This window comes from Calidris pugnax, unplaced genomic scaffold, assembly GCF_001431845.1.
Source record: "Calidris pugnax isolate Ruff unplaced genomic scaffold, ASM143184v1 scaffold38, whole genome shotgun sequence".
Classification (NCBI taxonomy): domain Eukaryota; kingdom Metazoa; phylum Chordata; class Aves; order Charadriiformes; family Scolopacidae; genus Calidris; species Calidris pugnax.
In genome coordinates, this window is record NW_015090995.1 from 7648131 (window position 1) to 7665199 (window position 17069).

The window sequence follows — 17069 nt, forward strand, 5'->3', positions numbered from 1 at the left end:
GCCCCAATACACCCAGCTCAGCCTCAGATGTGTGAGAAACAGTAAATACTTAGGCAGTGAGCCAGGTTAAACCCAACTTGAGCCAGTTATAACTAAGCCACTCATAAAAGTGGTGGCAGGGCCAGAAGCAAGCCCTTATCTGCAAAGCTTGAAGGCAATTTCTTCCACGTGATGCTCTGTCTTGCTGTGTGTTAGACCAGAAATTAACTTCTTCCTTCCTTCTCCATTTCCACTTCTCTGTCTTCCAAGCAATGCTGAGATTCATATGTAGGAGCCCATGTCAGCAGGCCATTACGTGCAGGCCAACACTGGAAAGGAGGAATAGACAGCATCTGTCTTCCAAGCAATGCTGAGGATTTGTATGTAGGAGCCCAGGTCAGCAGGCCATTACATGCAGGCCAACACTGGAAAGGAGGAATAGACAGTTGAAGTAAAAAGAGCTGTGTCCTGGCCTGAAGCCCCTTGGATTCCAGAATAGATTGTATTTATAGTGCTCTCTTCATTTTATAGAGGCATATATATAAATGCACAGCCTGGGTTTTCCTAAAGGAATCAATACCAATCAGAACTTACAAAGTATTGACTATATAAAAGTTCTGATTTTTCTCCTGAGTACTTCAGAGCAGATGGAAAAAGCAGCAGGTGCTGATAATGTTTTTCTGCCCTTGGGAAAACTTGTCACAGTTACCTGTTTATCTTGTTTATTTTGACATTTTACTGCCTGAAACTGTTCTGTAACATAAAAGAACATGCAGGGCGGTTAGAGGTGAAGTCTCACAGATTCAGTTATACTTGAACAACTGAAAATCAATAAGCTACAAGCATCAAAGAAAAATGTCTTTTTTGTGCATGTGGATGAGGGCTGGTATTTTTATTATTACTGAGGAAATATCAGGGCATGCAGGGGTTTGCACTTTGTGTATTAGTGACTGGAGAGTGTAAAATGAGCTTTGCTTCAGCTGCCATGCAAGTGTTTTTCCCTTGCTTTTCCTATAGGCAATGGAAACCTCAGTTTATTTTTGGCATGTTGTTAGGACTGTGCAGAAAAAGAATTGGAAGGTCGGTAGTGCAGACACTGAAGGGTTCCTGTGCTCAGCATGTTTGAAATGTGAAGTTTGTAGAAGATGAAAAGCAAGACCTGCTGGCTGGTCTGTATGAGTCCAGCTCTGCAGCAGGAGTAGGCACTGCTCTGTACCTTTGTGTGCCTGGCTCTGTAAGACATCAAAAACGGGGATGCTTCTCCCCTGCTGATTCCATCTGTAGGATGGAGAGATTTGGGCAGGCTTTATTCCAAGAAGGGAATAAAGAGTTTGTTTGTAACTGTGGGTCCTTGGGCTGACTGTGTTGTTCCAGATCTCAGACCTTTCCCCCAGTCTGTTCTCTGATGCTGAAATTCTAGAAAGAAAAGAATGTTTTTTATCGCTCCCACACCAAGAGATGGCATCTTGCAAGTGCTTGTAGCTGGTTGCTTGCCTTGGAGCATCTTCATGGGTATTGCTGTTTGAGGAATTACTGTTACATACTCGTGACCTCTGTGAAAGTGCACTGAGCGGGGTTGGAACAGTATAGTTGGTGATAATAGCTGGGATGGTGGTTGCACAATCTCTGTCTTCGTGCTTTGTGGAGTACGGTAATCAGGCTTTTGGGTAAGGAACCTCTGAAACTGTGCTGACATCTGGGGCTGCAGCATAGAGTACTTATTATAGACTGGGATGGAGGTGGGATTGCCTTCTTGTAGCAGTTTCTCACAGGTCTTTTCAGTTCTGGATGTTTGTCTCTATTTGATTATAACTCAGACTTCTTCACTGCACAGTGGCATCTGAAATTCACCTTTGAGTCTGTGTAGTAAAACAAATTGCAAACAACTGTCTGAATTCAGAGATTTCAGCTGAGAGGTATGGCTCACTGTTCAACAGAAATTCATATTAGCCATTAAACCTCCAAGTTGCTAATTAAATGGACTGTTATGTGTAAACCCATCCATATTTTCCCTTTGCAGTCAGATAGAATTTCATGAAAGCACTTCAGTAACTATAAAGGGATAGTAGCAGCTAGCATTTTGGGATGTTTTGGGTTTAGTGAATTGTATCACTCTTGTACTGATTACTAAATACATTAATGATATGTCTAGTAGAATTTATTTTTTGTTTTGGCTGTGATATTGGGATGAAAAATAGCTCAGCAGAGAAGAGTAAATTACAGCTGAGCTCAGAGGTGGTGCTTGAATCTTTAAGTCCATAACTGCTGTAGTTATTACAAGTATATGTAAAAAGACCCGGATAACTTTGTATACAAGTATATTTGTCAAACTTACTGCATATTAGACACTGATTTAAACTGCAGTTCCTTGTGGAAAGGCTCCATTTTCTCAGCCTCTGTTCTCATAGCTTTTTAGTTAGTAGCTGGCGTTGACTTTGGTTTTCTATGTTTTGTGTCAGATAAACTGCAGTTCCTTGTGGAAAGGCTCTCTTTTCCCAGCCTCTGTTCTCATAGGTTTTAGTTAGTAGCTGGTGTTGACTTTGGTTTTCTATGTTTTGTGTCAGTTTGAAGAGTGGATGCTGCCTACTGGTTGAAGCAGGGGGCTAAGTAGAGATGACACGTCAGGAGACCTTGCCTCTGTTCTTGCCTTTCTCACTTGGTTTGCAACCTTGAAATGAAGCAGGCGATGTTTTTTCCCTTTGGTACAGAGGTATAGTTAATTACGCTGCAAAGCACTGAGGGTGGGACAATTAACATTTATTGAAGGGAATGGCACAATGATTAAGCCTTAATTTGCTATATGATTTCTTTCTTTCTCATTAACCCTGCTGAAGCAGGACCTTTGAAATGAGAATCAAAAGTGAACATCATTCTTAGCAGTGTGGAGGACTAAGTCAGCTGCAACAAGGCTTTGCAGATGCTCCTGTGTTATATTTATTTTATTGGCCTGGGAGAAAACCCAAGACTTGGGGAATTGGGTACAGGGTAACAGGTTGTTACACTGCTGCAGGCCTTTTTTTTTTTTTTTTTTTTTCCCCCTACTGATGTGCTGCTTTGTGTGGGAGATGGGAGGGGAAAAAAGCGAACCCAAAAACCCACTGACAACAAAGAAACGAAGCCAGCTGAGTTTTGATCTGATCTAGCTTGTGACTCAAACCCAAATCCCATGTGGCAGAAACCCATTGACAACAAAGAAACAAAGCCATCTGAGTTTTGATCTGATCTAGCTTGTGACTCCTCCCTGAATGTGATCTGTGAAAGACAGGAATATGTGCACTTTGCTACTGATGCTTCATGTGTAGGTTGGATATGGGTTTGCTTGGGAGGATGATAACTTGTCAAAAGCAGCTGTGACAACAGGAGGATGTTATCTTAGCAGGATGCTTGGATGTCAAATACTGTGGCCAGAAACATCCCCAAGTACCCAAATGGGGTTGTGATCTGCTCAGCCTTGAAGGGAGTAGGATCCTTCTGTCTGTAACAGAGCAAGTGTTGTGGGAATGGTCAAAAGTAGTGGAGCAAAGACAGACCAGATCTGCATGCTGTGTTTAATTTGATTAAATGTGTAATTATCAGTAGCACATTAGAGTCCAGTTGAGCTAATTCATAATTTCTCTCACGATATTTGAGATCTTTTAATGCGGACATATAGACTGACTTTTAGTTTATTTTTTGTTCATACTAATGTGTACTGTCTAATTCTGGTCTATGCAGGCATTGGGATATTTTAAGAGCCAGTTTTCTTGGTGAAAATGATTAGCAGTAATGAAACATTATCAGATTTGCTGCAATACTATTTGGCCATACTGAGTATTTCTCCCTCCAGAGCTTGGGTCATACATATGTATTTGTGGATTAAACCCCTACTCTAAGTGTAGTAGGAAGAAAACTGAAGGACTGACCTTTTCTTTTTGTTTCCCAGAGGAGTCAGCAAGACTAATTTCACTGAAAGCTGTGTCTATGCTAGTGTAACACTAGTGGAGGAGGAGAACTGGGCCAAATCCAGCATGATTTTTTTTTTATCAGTTAGAAGTTAGGGCTGCTGGAGTCTTTATAAATTACATTAATGAAAACAAAATGGACGTGAAAAGTGATTTAATGATACAAGTATAAATAGATCAAGGAACAATCTGAGATTGCCTGCACGCAAACTCCTGGAGCAAAACTAATGATAGCCATGATGCTTGGGGGAAAAAGTAATATATTCAGCTGTCATGGGGCTAGGGATTTAGCTGGAGTTGGCATGCAGAAGCAGCAGCCCTTTTAAGGGCTGGCAATGCAGGAGTTGTAGTCTGTGTGAGGCTGGAGGTCAGTCTATCTCACTATACTGATTCCTTCTGGTATTAAAAATTCATTTCTGTACTCTACAAAACTACAGACTACACTGTGTCTGAATTGGATATTCTTAAATCTAATGGATGACTCTATTTGCAGAGAGAAATAGGAGATACTGCATTTATATATATACCCACACCTAGGTAATGTTGTTACTCCTGGAGTCTTTCAATTTAAAGAAATGTAGGAGGTTGTACATTCAGATACATTCCTGTAGAAAGCAGACATTTCAAGCTATAGTGAAAGCCTGTCAAAAGTGAGGCATAATAACTTGTGCTCTGCAAGAATATTTTATCATTTGTCACAATTAGTTGTACAATAGTATCCACTGCTTCAGTTTGTCAGCTAGACCAAGTCCCTGCTGCTTGTAATTCACTTGGGATGCATTTTGTGTAGATGGGACAGGACGCATTAGCAATAAATGTTTTGCAGACAAGTTCACAGCTACTGTGAAATTAAATATTCATTATATTACCTGCTGGGCTCTGTTATTCAGAAAGATATCTAGAGCATTTGTAACCGTTCTTTCCTAAAATGATTTAACTGCTTTAAGGACCATAGTCAGCTGTGGGAATTCTGCTTCATCCCTGTGCCTGCTCTTTATTAGTGCCAGGTTCAGGCAAGCAGCTCATGCAGTGACTTCCCTGGCTCTTTGCAATGGGCCTTAGATACCTGCTTCTCCCCATTGTCCTGCCTCTGAGGCATGGGTGATTTCAGTGCTCAAATACAGCTCTAAAAGGATATATTCCAAGGGAGTTAAGCAAAAATCCTAAGAAACTTGAGCCTGAGTTAAGAGAATGCCTCAGCACTGGGCTAGGCTGGGCATGGGGATATTTGAGCACCTGCCTGGCTCCCACTGGACTGCCTTTGGCTCCAGTTGAGCTGTCAGAATATTAGTGTTATGCCAGTAAGGGATAATTAACATTATGATATCCCTTTCAGGAAAGGGAAATGCAACCATTTTTTCATTTGACTGACTTCTAATATCAATCTGGTTAAATTAGCTATTAAATCAGGTGAAATGTGTTTGGTTAGTTCAGAGCTCTGCAGTCACTTATGCCAGAAGTGCTGTCACACTGGCTTGGGACTGATGGCTTGGCCTGTGGGTTGCACTTTGGCCACTGACTCCTTTGCAGCGCACAGCATTTCTTGGGAAAGTCTGTGGAACAGGCATTGGTCGCCAGCCAAATCCTGGTCACTGCTCATCCAGTGTTTATTTTTAGGTCTTCTCAGGAAAATATAGGCTTGGGAGTCTAGTGGTAGGAAACGGGGACTAAGGCATCTGGAGGAAAGACTGAAATGGGCCAGGATTACTGCTCCAGTCTTTCCTTGACTCTGCTTCTGTCCCATTGGCTGTATCTGGCCAGTTCCAGATTGAGGGGACACCTGGAGCATCAGTGACTGTGATCAGGTCGCTCACTGTCATGGGACTCCACCAAAGCTGGGTGCAAGAAAAGGTGAGAAATTCCAAGCAGGTATTTGCAGTGAAAAATTGCTTTTATTGATTTCATTTTAGGGTTAATCAATCTTAAAAATAAGATCCAAAAAGACCCTTTTAATTATAATGTTATTGTAGGCAGGTATTTGCAGTGAGGAGGTGAAAAATTGCATTTATTGATTTCATTTTAGGGTTAATCAATCTTAAAAATAAGATCCAAAAAGACCCTTTTAATTATAATGTTATTGAGACTTAACTTGGGCAAACTGCCATTACAGCAATTACTGTACTTTGGTGTTCTTAAGGCTGCCTATTAGACAGGGTTAAGTGGTGAAACCATTTGTTATTTCCTATACTATCCAAATAATATAAATTATATGTCCTGTAATATTCAGTAAGGCTACACACCCCAAAAAGATCAGAAAAGCTCAATTATACACGCTCTATATTAACATCAATATTTCATGGTGAAGTAGAAGCGTTTATGTGAGCCTGGTGAGATTTTTAAGCCTCCTTTATTTTGTATTGACTTGGGGAAAGAATTTCACTCTGGAAACAGACCTGTAGACTTATAGCAAGGACTTGAATCAAGTGAAGTTGTTCTGCACAGTTAGAAATTTAAAACAAAATGATGGGACCATACTGTGCTTGGTCCTCATCATGGAGCAGATTTTTCTTATAAATATGACATGGGACTTGAAGCTCTTGAGACATGATGGGAAGTCTCACTGTTAACTTAGCATGAGGCTGGAGCAGATCCCGTGCTGGCTGATGTTCAACTCAGTACCTTGGTTACCTTGGTTTTGAGGTACTTGTGCACACAACTACTAATAATGTAGGTGCCCAGGGGAGAACTGAAATCCAGGTCACATAGCCCAGCTGTGTTATTCAGAGGCATTGCCTTGTTAATCTTTGGGGTCTAATCTTGGAGGGTTGCATGATCTGACAGATGCGATGGAGGTGGTTGCTCTGGGCTCTACTGTGTTCAAACCTATAAGCCTATATTTGAATTGGAGTAGTTTATTGTAGCTCTGAGGAAGAGAGATTTAAATCCCTGGAGTAGCCTGAATTCTTCCTTTGGTGGTCACTGTAATCAAATCTAAATAAACAGAGCACTTCAGAAAAGGCAGGAGGCATGAAACCTGCTGAGTTCTACAGGAGCAAGGTCCATTGAGGTAGGCAGAGAGCTTTCACTAAGGAATTGTGGTGGTTTAGCCCTGCAATGTCACCAAGTGTGGCTTTCTTCTGGCAAGCTCTGGTCCTAACACAGTGGGATGTTGAAGGGAGAGGTGATGGCAGAAGAGGAAGATGTACTAAACACTTTGTCTCTTCCACTGAAACTCTCCAGCCTCTCTGTTAACCCAAATTTTTCCATTTTCTGTGAGTTATCTTTCTTGTTTGCACTCTTCTCCAGTTGCACTGAGAAAAAAAATAAATTGCTTTTTAGCTAATCTGATTCTGATCATGTCACAGCTATTCAAAAAATAAAGCTCAAACAAAACAAATCCCCTTTCTGAAATCTCCTCTTCATGGCATGGTTCAGCTTTGATTTTGGTGATTTATTAGGGCAGCAGTGTTCACACTGCTGTAATCAAAGGCCAGTTGGTACTTCAATACAAACTTTGATTCCCAAGAGACTCATAATTTACCTGTAAAAACAAGTGAATATCTGTTGTCCTGTTAAACTGAGTAATTGTCTTAATATTGATGCCTTCTCCTCCCTCTTCCTCTCCCTTCCCCTCAAGCTCTCCCCCAACACTCCTAAAATTTATGCATACTGCAAGCAAGCAAATAGTTGATGTTGGCACAAGGAATGTACAAGGGGCCACGTTGGTCATGGAGGATCCAGTTTGTGTCCCCACTGCTCATAACTGGAGCCAGCTATGTGTCACAAACTATCATAAGCAGAAAAAGCTCTACCTTAAAACCAAAAAAAAGATGTTGTTCCCTTTCTGTCTCCTAGAAGGCTGTTCTAATGTCTTTCTTGGTTTCCAGTCAAAATGGAAACTTGCCTGTATATGTCAATGTTTTTAATGCACTGTTCTTCACCTTGGGTAGCTTTTTTCCATCTTCATTGTGTTTATCTCGCTGTTGTACTTCAATAAAGTTGCCATACCTAAACAAGTAACAGTCTGTGGAAAAACAATCCAACCCCAACTGCAACCTTGAATGTTGCTTTAGGACTGAGATGGCTCATATCTTTTGGGTGTTTTCATGTAAGATCTGAGAGGCTCTGGTGTGTTGGTGAAGCCCTGTGCAGAACCTTCAAGTGTGCTTTGACAGTGACTCTTCCAGTCATGCTCCTCAATGCTCTGCATCATTCCTGCTTCCAGTAATGCTCTGCAGTGTCACAGCTGGTACTAAATGTTAAACAAAATAATTGGCACTTACATATCGGTTTCCCTTGGCTGCCCACTTTGTCTGTAAGTTTGGTCAAGTTAGATGCTTCAAAAAAAAAAAGCAAGCTGACGTCAGCTTGCTTTAGAGTCAATTGAAATATCTCATAAGTCTAACTTTTTAAAAAATGATGCTTACATTTTTATTAGTGTCCTTGGAGGTATATCTGTATGTAATACTGACTGACAACAGCAGGCGTTATGAACCAAATATGCTCTCAAGAATCTGTACTTTTGTATCTGTTTTCCATTTGTTAGCAGCTGCTGCTAATGCTTTCTTCAAATGTTTATCCTGGGTCACTACATTCTGTTATTTGAAAGAAGGATTGATCCTTGCTGTGTTCTTGCAACAATATCCGGTATTATTAGGCTTGAACTTAGCGGCAAGTCTTGGGTTCTGTTCCGTTGCTGGTACTAACTGATGTCAGTTTTCATTTTGTGAATCGCTGACTGTTTGGATGTGTTTGTGTATATACAAATGTACAGAATGCCTGTCTAAAGCATCATGTCACTGGTGTCTGTGGGAAGCGCCGGGATCTCCTGTGAAGCATCTTAATTAGTTTTGCCTTTCATGTTGACATCCTAAATTCTAGGCTTGAGTTATGTATTAGACTTTTTTCCCCCTTGTTGTCAAAACAGACTAACTTCTTCAGAGCAGAACATAATGCAAATGCTAATTAAAACTGACAAGTCAAATTGATGTCACCTATTTCAATTGGAAGGAAAAAACTAAGAAAAATCCATTCTGCCTTTGTTGAAGTTGACTGAAACTTGATTACTGAAATTTATGGGCACAGGGTGGAGACCTCCGTTCTGCTCTTGCTGTTTCTTGAGGCAGGAGGCGGCTGTCCTATGACTTTAGAGAGCAGAGCTGTTGCCTGTGGGGGGAGGACAGAAATCCCACCCTCCTACCTTGCTTTCAAAGCTGCTGTGCTGCACTTGGCAAGAGACGGCTTGGAGGTGCCACTGTCTTTGGCCAGATGTGATCCCACAGGCTGATCTCTACACATTGCCCGTGTAAGTGTTGAGAGTGGTAGTCATCAGCTCTGTCTCTCCAAAGTGCTCTAGGGATTGCTCAGAAAGAGGTCCTTGCTTTGAGCCTCACAGTGTGTAACCAAGATGAGTGTTGCCCATGCCAGTACAGGCAGACTGCTGAAACCAGCCTCTTCCAGTTGCTGCTTGGCAGGGGAATAAAACAGGCGCTGCCCACAGAATACTGGCTGTTGTCACAGCTGACAGGAGCGTGGGAGCCCTCTTTGTCTAGCAAGGAGTTTGGGTGGCTCATAATTAACTTCTTTCCCTCCCTCTCCAAGAGGCAGAAGGTGGTGCAGACACCTAATTATCATAAAAAACCTAAGGAGTTTTTCAGTTTGGATCAGGTTTTCTCCCATCACAGAGCACTGCATTTCCAGTGCATCCTGGTGTTGCGCTGATGGTGTACTCCTGCTGAATGGCCCAACAAGAAGTTAAGTGCCTCCACTTATTTGATGACGTGCATTTACTTGATGGTGAGACATGTAGATGACAGAAGAAAAATATTTCCTATGTGGATAGACTTCTTGTGTTCAGTGTAACCCTAGCATGTATGTACCTTTATAAATATGAGGATATATTAAATATACTCTGTGTCTTAAAAAACATCTGTGGTATGATTATTAATGCCTTGTATTCCTTTTCAGTCTGTATTCACTGCTAATGATAGCTACTATTTACACATTTCTTTTTTTCCATGTCTTGAGAAGACTTCTACCGGTCTCCAAAAGACAGGTTCTTTCTCATGGCCATCACTCTTTAAGCCACCCTTGGATCCATCCCTGTGTCAGCTTCAGTGCTCAGTAAGGTCCTGAGTGCTGGAATAGTCTCTGGGTCAGTGGGTTTTTTTCTTATTCTACTCCCAGTCCTGTGTGCTTGGGAAGTAAAGGCTGCTAGGAAAGCAAACCACTGCCTTTTGCTTCCTCCAAATCAAACCCTGCTGTCTTATTGGCATGATGGAGCATTACTCAGGAAAAGCTCATTGCTCTTCTTTGACTTTTGATTTTTTTTTTTTATTGCTTTAAAAAAAATAAAATTAAACCCCATTCTTTCTTCCTGAATCCTTGAAGTTTTATGTGGTGGCTGAAATGGGTTGGTGCTCTGTAGTTTGAGAATGAACTTCAGACAAATATCTGAGTAACTCTTTTAACAGAATTCATACTCGTGGGCTAAAAGTAAAGCACTTGCAAGCAAGCCTTTCTGAGCACAAAACACTTGACAGAATCTCTGTGGCACTCCAGGGGAGCAGGTTGGCATAATCCATTCTGATGGATGAGACTCAGAGGGCATCACTGTGGCAATCTGCTGTAGGAAAATAATGGATCCCATTTCTTTTTTGGTGTCTGGGCTTCTGTCATTTGAACAGAATATTGGTGTTTTACAATGAGGAACGAAGGCCAGATGGAGGGCTGGGATGGTGCCAGTTGCGGTTCCTGAAGTTTAGGTCTGAAACAGTGAAATGTGCTGCAATGAAGTGTGTCAAAAATTGGATAAGTGGTGATCAGGACGCTGATTAAAGTGAGACTGTGGGAGGCATCCAGGGACACTGATCTTCTCTCTGTGGAAGTCAACTCCCTGCTCTGGAGCTGCAGGAGAAGCCCTCTGCCTGGGACATGAGGCCTCTCTAGTTGTGTAGCTGGTGCCATAGCTGCTACCCAGAGCAGATCTAGGCTGTGCTGGTGAGTTGCTGCTGTTAGAACCACCTAAGCTACCTATGTGGGACACCATCAGGGCTGTGAAAAAACAGAACTGAAGTATCTGAGGCCAGCCAGCATGAATCCACATCTTGCCTCTTGAGATGCAGCAATGAAATTCAGAGAGATGTGGGTAGGTGCTTAATAACACATCCCTTAGAGCATGACCATGATGCTACAACTGAGCCTTGTGGGGCAAGATGTTTTGGTAAGAGACACTGGGGACCAGGAGGAAGAGCAAATGGCTCTGAGCTCTTGAACATACATTAGCAGATTGATGACTCTGTAAGGACCTTCCCTATGGTCTATATTCATCCCTGACAAACTGCTCCAGCAGCAGTAGGAGATTAGACTGTTGAGTACAGAGCTGAGGAGAAAAAAAATCCTGCTAAAAATCTGTGACTTGGGCTTTAAATGAACCTTCCTGTGATGTGGACCCATTTCCATGGAATCAGAGTAGTGCAACATATGTACTGGACTTTGTGCTGCCGATCACCAAGGGATTGGTGATATCAATCTGTAATCATTGGTAAAGACCTGAGCCTTATTTAGTAGGAAATCTTTTCCTGGTAACAGTGCAGCCTTCCTGCTTTAAATCTGTGAAAGAGGGGAGCACAGAGTTGAGGGAGTTATCTGGGCACTTCCAACTTTCTATCCATATTTTCCCAGTCTCAGCAATGACAAATAAAAGCTTTTCAGTTTCTGGCCATAGTTAAGAGTGTGATGTGAACCTGCACCACTATAAAAGCAATTAATATCACATTAAAACCAACTAGTGAGAAACCTGCTTTGAGCAAGAGTGAAATCTCAAGTGAAAGTTACCATGACAAAAACTTTTTGCAGTATGATCTGGGTTGGAGCTGGGGTAAGGGACACAGCAGGAACTAATTTCTCACACATGACATAAGGTTGGGATCTATCTGGCCTGCACAAGCAAACGATGAATGGAACTGTTGGCAAGGACAGTTGGTGGGGTTGATGGAGGGAGATGCTGCTGTGTCAGAGGCAGAGCAGGCTGCTGCAGGGTCTGGCTGGTGTTCCTACAGGCTTCTTGTCCCTGCTGACTGCCTCCAGCCCAACTGTGACTGTGGGGAGCTGAAAACTTCCACACCAAGCCAAGGGGCCTAGATGCTTTTTAGCGTCCCCAATGCTGGACCTAATGTCTGGGCTTGGTGGGACCACCGTTTTATCCTGAGACAAGTTTGTTTCCACTCTTTTGCCCCCTCATGGTAGTGCAATCCATGCACTACATGACGAGTCAAGCTAGGATGCACACAGATCTGTCTGAGGCTGCATTTGCTGACTGCTTTATTCTGAATGAGTACTGGCAAGTGTCCCGTGGGCTGTAACATGGCCAGCTAACAACATGCTCAATGTGTACCTCAGCTTGCTGTTTAAGCAGCCTCAGTAAAAGTAATTGGAAGATGCTGCTAAGACATACACAGGAGAAACTGTCCTTTTTCCATGGAGTTCCTTGGCTCCATTTCCTGATCTATGGAATTCTGAATTATTGTCATTCCTGAAAACTACATACAATAAATTCCTTTCTGCTGAGAGGACATCAGCCCACCTACTATCAGCTCTCTTTTTCTGCAAAAGAAGTACTGGCACCTTGGTTAGGACCTTAGTTCATGCCTGGGTGAAGCAGGGAATCCGTCTACTAGATGCAGAAAATATCTGTTCTAACATCTGTCCAGCATTACCTGCCAGTCACACAAAGCAGATGGAAATCACATAGCTTATTGAACTGCATTGAGTAAAGTGCAATTAAATTGCCAAAATACATGCCCAGTTTTGCACTTCATGCAGCTTTCAAGGTTAATATTTCTGCTGGTGCTGCATTTGATTACTAAAGGTAGTGAAGCAAAGACTGACAGATTATTAAAACAGAAAATGTTGCAGGTTTAAATAATTTGCAAGTAATACTTGAGATCTGAGACTACTGAAATGCTGCTGTTTTATAAACAGCTTTGCACATGTAACCCTGATAATAACCAAGATACCAAACATTTTGTATTTTGATGTTGTCTAGAGCTGTGGGTGTGTAGTTATCATGTGGGTTGGATGTTATTATTTTTTATGGTTTAATTACAAATTTTCTGATTCTCTCTTAACACTAGCTACTGCTTTTCTTGCTCTCCAGTGTTTTTCCTGGCAGATACCTCAATCTTCCATTCTGTAACAGCTCAAATCACAATGAAAGTAGACTGTTGTTAATATTTACACCAGGGTATGTCTTTCTGAAGGCAGATATTGAAAGCTCAAAACTACAATACACAAGCAGAGATGAGCAGTATTTGAACCTACAATCTAGTATCAGTTTAGTGCTGATGATGTTTCTCAAATGTCAAATGGAGAGTCCCTGAGGATAGTTTTTCTTTTGCTTTAGATGAAGGAAGGGACAGAAGTGTCTGGAAATGGAGAGCTTAAACCTTTAAAGCTGGTTCGTATGCAGGTTTTTGAAGTAGAAGCATTTAAGATAGTGGGGTTTGGGTTTTTTTGCTCCTCTCTACAAGCGCTCTACAGGTGAAATCCCACTTTGTTATGTCAGATTGAGAAACAGGTTGCTAAAGCAGCTATTGGTAGCTGCTGAGACCCTTAGTACTATTGCAGAAGCTGTTGTAGTCTAAGAAACAGCACTTCTCTCCTGAGCTCTTGAGCACCCTAGTGTTCCTTCCACGTGGTCCTCCAGCCAGTCAAGCAATCCTGACAGCTTGACCTCGATATGGTTTTTAAAGAGTTCTGGATCAAGATCAAGGGTGGGTTTTGTTTTGCTGAATTACGTCAATAGCTTGGATTTAGTTGAAAACTTGGGAAGGAAATGGAGCACTAGCAATAGGGAAGGCAGCTGAAAAATAAAGATACAGCTGAGGGTCACAGTGATGTAGAGATAGTCAACATAATATTTTTGAGAAATGCTATTAATGCTAGAAAGCTGTGTCGAAATGAAAGCTACATTGACCCATCATACTTAACCCCTGACTTCCTCAGTGAAGGACACTTGGTGTTCACTTGAGTGCTTTACAGTGAGTTCATGGATATTAAGTTTAGAAGTGGTGGTTTAAAGACTGCCTTCTGCTCAAGTTGGGTTCAGCAGGGAAGGATCATGCCCTAGTGATTAAAAAAATGAGGCTGGTGTAAATCAACAGTGACACAATGTGTTGTTCTATTATTTTTATTTTTTCCCTTTGCTCTTCTACAAGGAATTTAATCATCAGTAAGTGGCTTGGTTTTTCTTATGGAAATCTTCACCGCGGACATTTATTTCTGTTGTGATGAAAATAAATGTTACTTTAGCCAGCTCTGTATCTGGATGTCACAAACATGCAATACCTTTGTCCACTGCCTAGAATGTTGCAGGATCTCTTTCTGCGGAGTACACATGATCTGTGTGGTACAGAGAGCACATATAGATTAAACAATTTTTGTATAGCAGTATCAGGAGCAGAATTTGTAATGTGAATGCCTTGTAGGGTACATCCGTTGCGTGTTTCTACCCAGGCACCACATTATATACAGGCTTGAATTAGTTTATCTGAAGAAAGTAGTGTAAAAACTCTCCTCTTTCCTCTGGGACCGTGAAGCAGGAGGCAACTTGCACAGGGTCACCCACCTCAACATAAACTGTTGAGGGCTCTGACCTGACCTTACCATGGGATTGCACATTGGTTGCCTTAGCTAGTTAAGCCTGGCTTGGGAAATCTGCATAAAGCTTTTTCTCCAAATATTTCTGAACAAGGTGTGGGCTTCTCGGCTTGAGATGTCCCTGAGCATGTTTTGGTGCACTTGGGAGCATGACTTGGTCCATGAATGAGAAAGGGTTTGTTTTTTTTCTCCCTTTCTTCCCTTCAATGACAGCTATGCTTTTGATTTGCAAGGTTTAATCTTCAGGGAAGCCTTGAGGAGATCCTTTGCTGAGTGTTCTAAGGCTGGCAAATGCCTTTGCTCCTAGGTGTGGACCTGGCTTCGTGGTGGTGGAGGGACCCAGCTGAGAGAGCAGAGAAAGGCAGCTACTGGCTGTGTACATGGAAGGAGGGACAGGCACTGTGCTGTTTTTTTCCTGAGCAATTTCTCTGTGGGGTTTGCCCCGATCTCAGCCCAAAATAGCCAGGAACAAGCATAGGAGCAGAGATAAACCCCTACTGAAGGCTTTTGGTAGCTCAGGGTAACAAATGACACTTGTATGGCTGTGCCTGTTGTTGGCCAACAGCAATTCCTGCCTAGATCTTGGATAAAGATCCTGGTGCTGTTTTCAAGACCTGGAATTTGAACCCTCGCCTTGCTCACAGGAAAACTCAGCCATGGGAATGAAGAAAAACATGCGGATGGAAGATAGTAAAGGAAATCCTCTGGGCCTGACATTTGGGGAATGTATAATTGTTGTTTTCCGATATGTACAGGCTGTCTTGTTTTGAGACTGATTAAATAAAAGATCCTTGTGTTCTACTGAAATGCAGTTAAGGGTCAGACTTGGTAGGAACTGGTTGGCTAGGCTAAAGATGCTATCATCTTGTTTTAATCGTGGTTCAAAATTTTGGACAAACTTTCTGCAAGTTAATTCTCTGTAGCTTCTCTGCCACAAGGGATTGGAAGCTTGGAGTGTGGCCTTGTCTCTTGGTCCTTTCCTTACAGATTATTGAAGAAATACAAACAAAACTTATTCAATTTTCACCAATTTGGCTGTACTGGTTCTTTCCTTGAGCTCAACCAGAGGCCAGCAGTGATGGAGATCAGTGGTGATAAATCTAATTTAATAGTTGGTACATCTCTGGTGAATGCAAATGGACTGCAGTTAATCTAGTTTTCAACCATGCTTGTGTTAACATTTAACACATGCAAGTTAAAATTTGCTTTATATTCCTCTTACCAGATGGCCCTACAGCTGAAAGTATCAGAATGGGAGGAAGGAGATCTGGCATTAGCTTGTAGCTTTGCTACAGCTTCTCTATCTTATCCTGGCATGGTTTTGTGAGGAAGTCTCTCCATCACAGTGACTTTTCATGTTTCTTTTGAAGTAAGAGGAGTACATGCAGTTACACAGCTCAGCTTGTGTGGAGTAACTCATTTCTGTTTGGACCAAAGCAAAGCACAGAGCTGATGTAGTGTGACCACAAAGCAGTTGTGAAGGCTGTACAGGGGAGGAAAAGCTGATGTGTGCCACTAGTAAGAGTGGACATATGAAGATTTTCTTGCTTTTCTTTCCTCTCTGGTCTTCTTTACTTTCTGTATTTCTAAGTGCAATCAACCAGAAATGAGGTATTGAAAGGATGTTTCACTTAGATATTTTTTTTCGCCCACCGTTTCTTGTGCAAGTCCCTGGAATTGGTTGAGAGCACTGCAGGTGACAGATTGAGTCTCTAGAATGTATGAATTACACTTATGAAAAATCATCTTCCCTGAGGAAATAAGGCTAATTCAGATTCTTTGAGTTTTAAGGCTCAACTGAATGCACAGGCCCAGGTGTATTCATTATGTTTTAAAAACCCTTTTAATCTTCAGAAGGCAGTGTGTTCAGTAATTGCTGTTTGATGCAAAAATATTCCTACTTCTCCCTCATTAAAGCTTACATTTCCCATTTGCAAAAACTCAGGGCTGTAAACCCAGCTCTCACTTGACTATGTTATTTGTGGAATACATAGAAGGGCAGAGAGGGGAGAAGAGCGGCCTAGGGCAGGCCCTTGCCTTGGTGGGCACACGCAGGTGTGAGGTTGAGTGTGGTGCCCAGGACAATGCAATGGCACCTGGAGGGTGCAGGTGGGCTCAGAGAATGGCAAAATTGAGGAAAAGCAGCAAAATGACTGCAATCAGTGGAAATCGGGCAAGATAGTGGGAGGCTGCCCAGGCCCCTCCTGTACCTGTTTGGTGGTTTGGGGTTGGAAGCCCTTTCCCCTTGTAGATGCTGGGATGCTTCGTTAGTGAATTAGCTCACTGCAGGAAGGGCTGACTCCTGAAGTCCTCCTCCAAGGTCGGCTCTGAAGCCGGCTCTTCCTGAGACCTTGCAAAATTTAATGTTTGTTTCTGGCTTTCCAAAACTGCCAGATGGGGGTGAGAACCATGTAAGGCTGTTCCCCTTGTTCAGCAAGCCCCTGTGAAGGCCCTGGATGAGTAAATTGGTCCCATGCATTTATAAAGGTGTTGAAATGACGTGGGGCTTTTCTCCATCTGGCCTGCAGCGCTTGCCTGCCTGCATGAAAA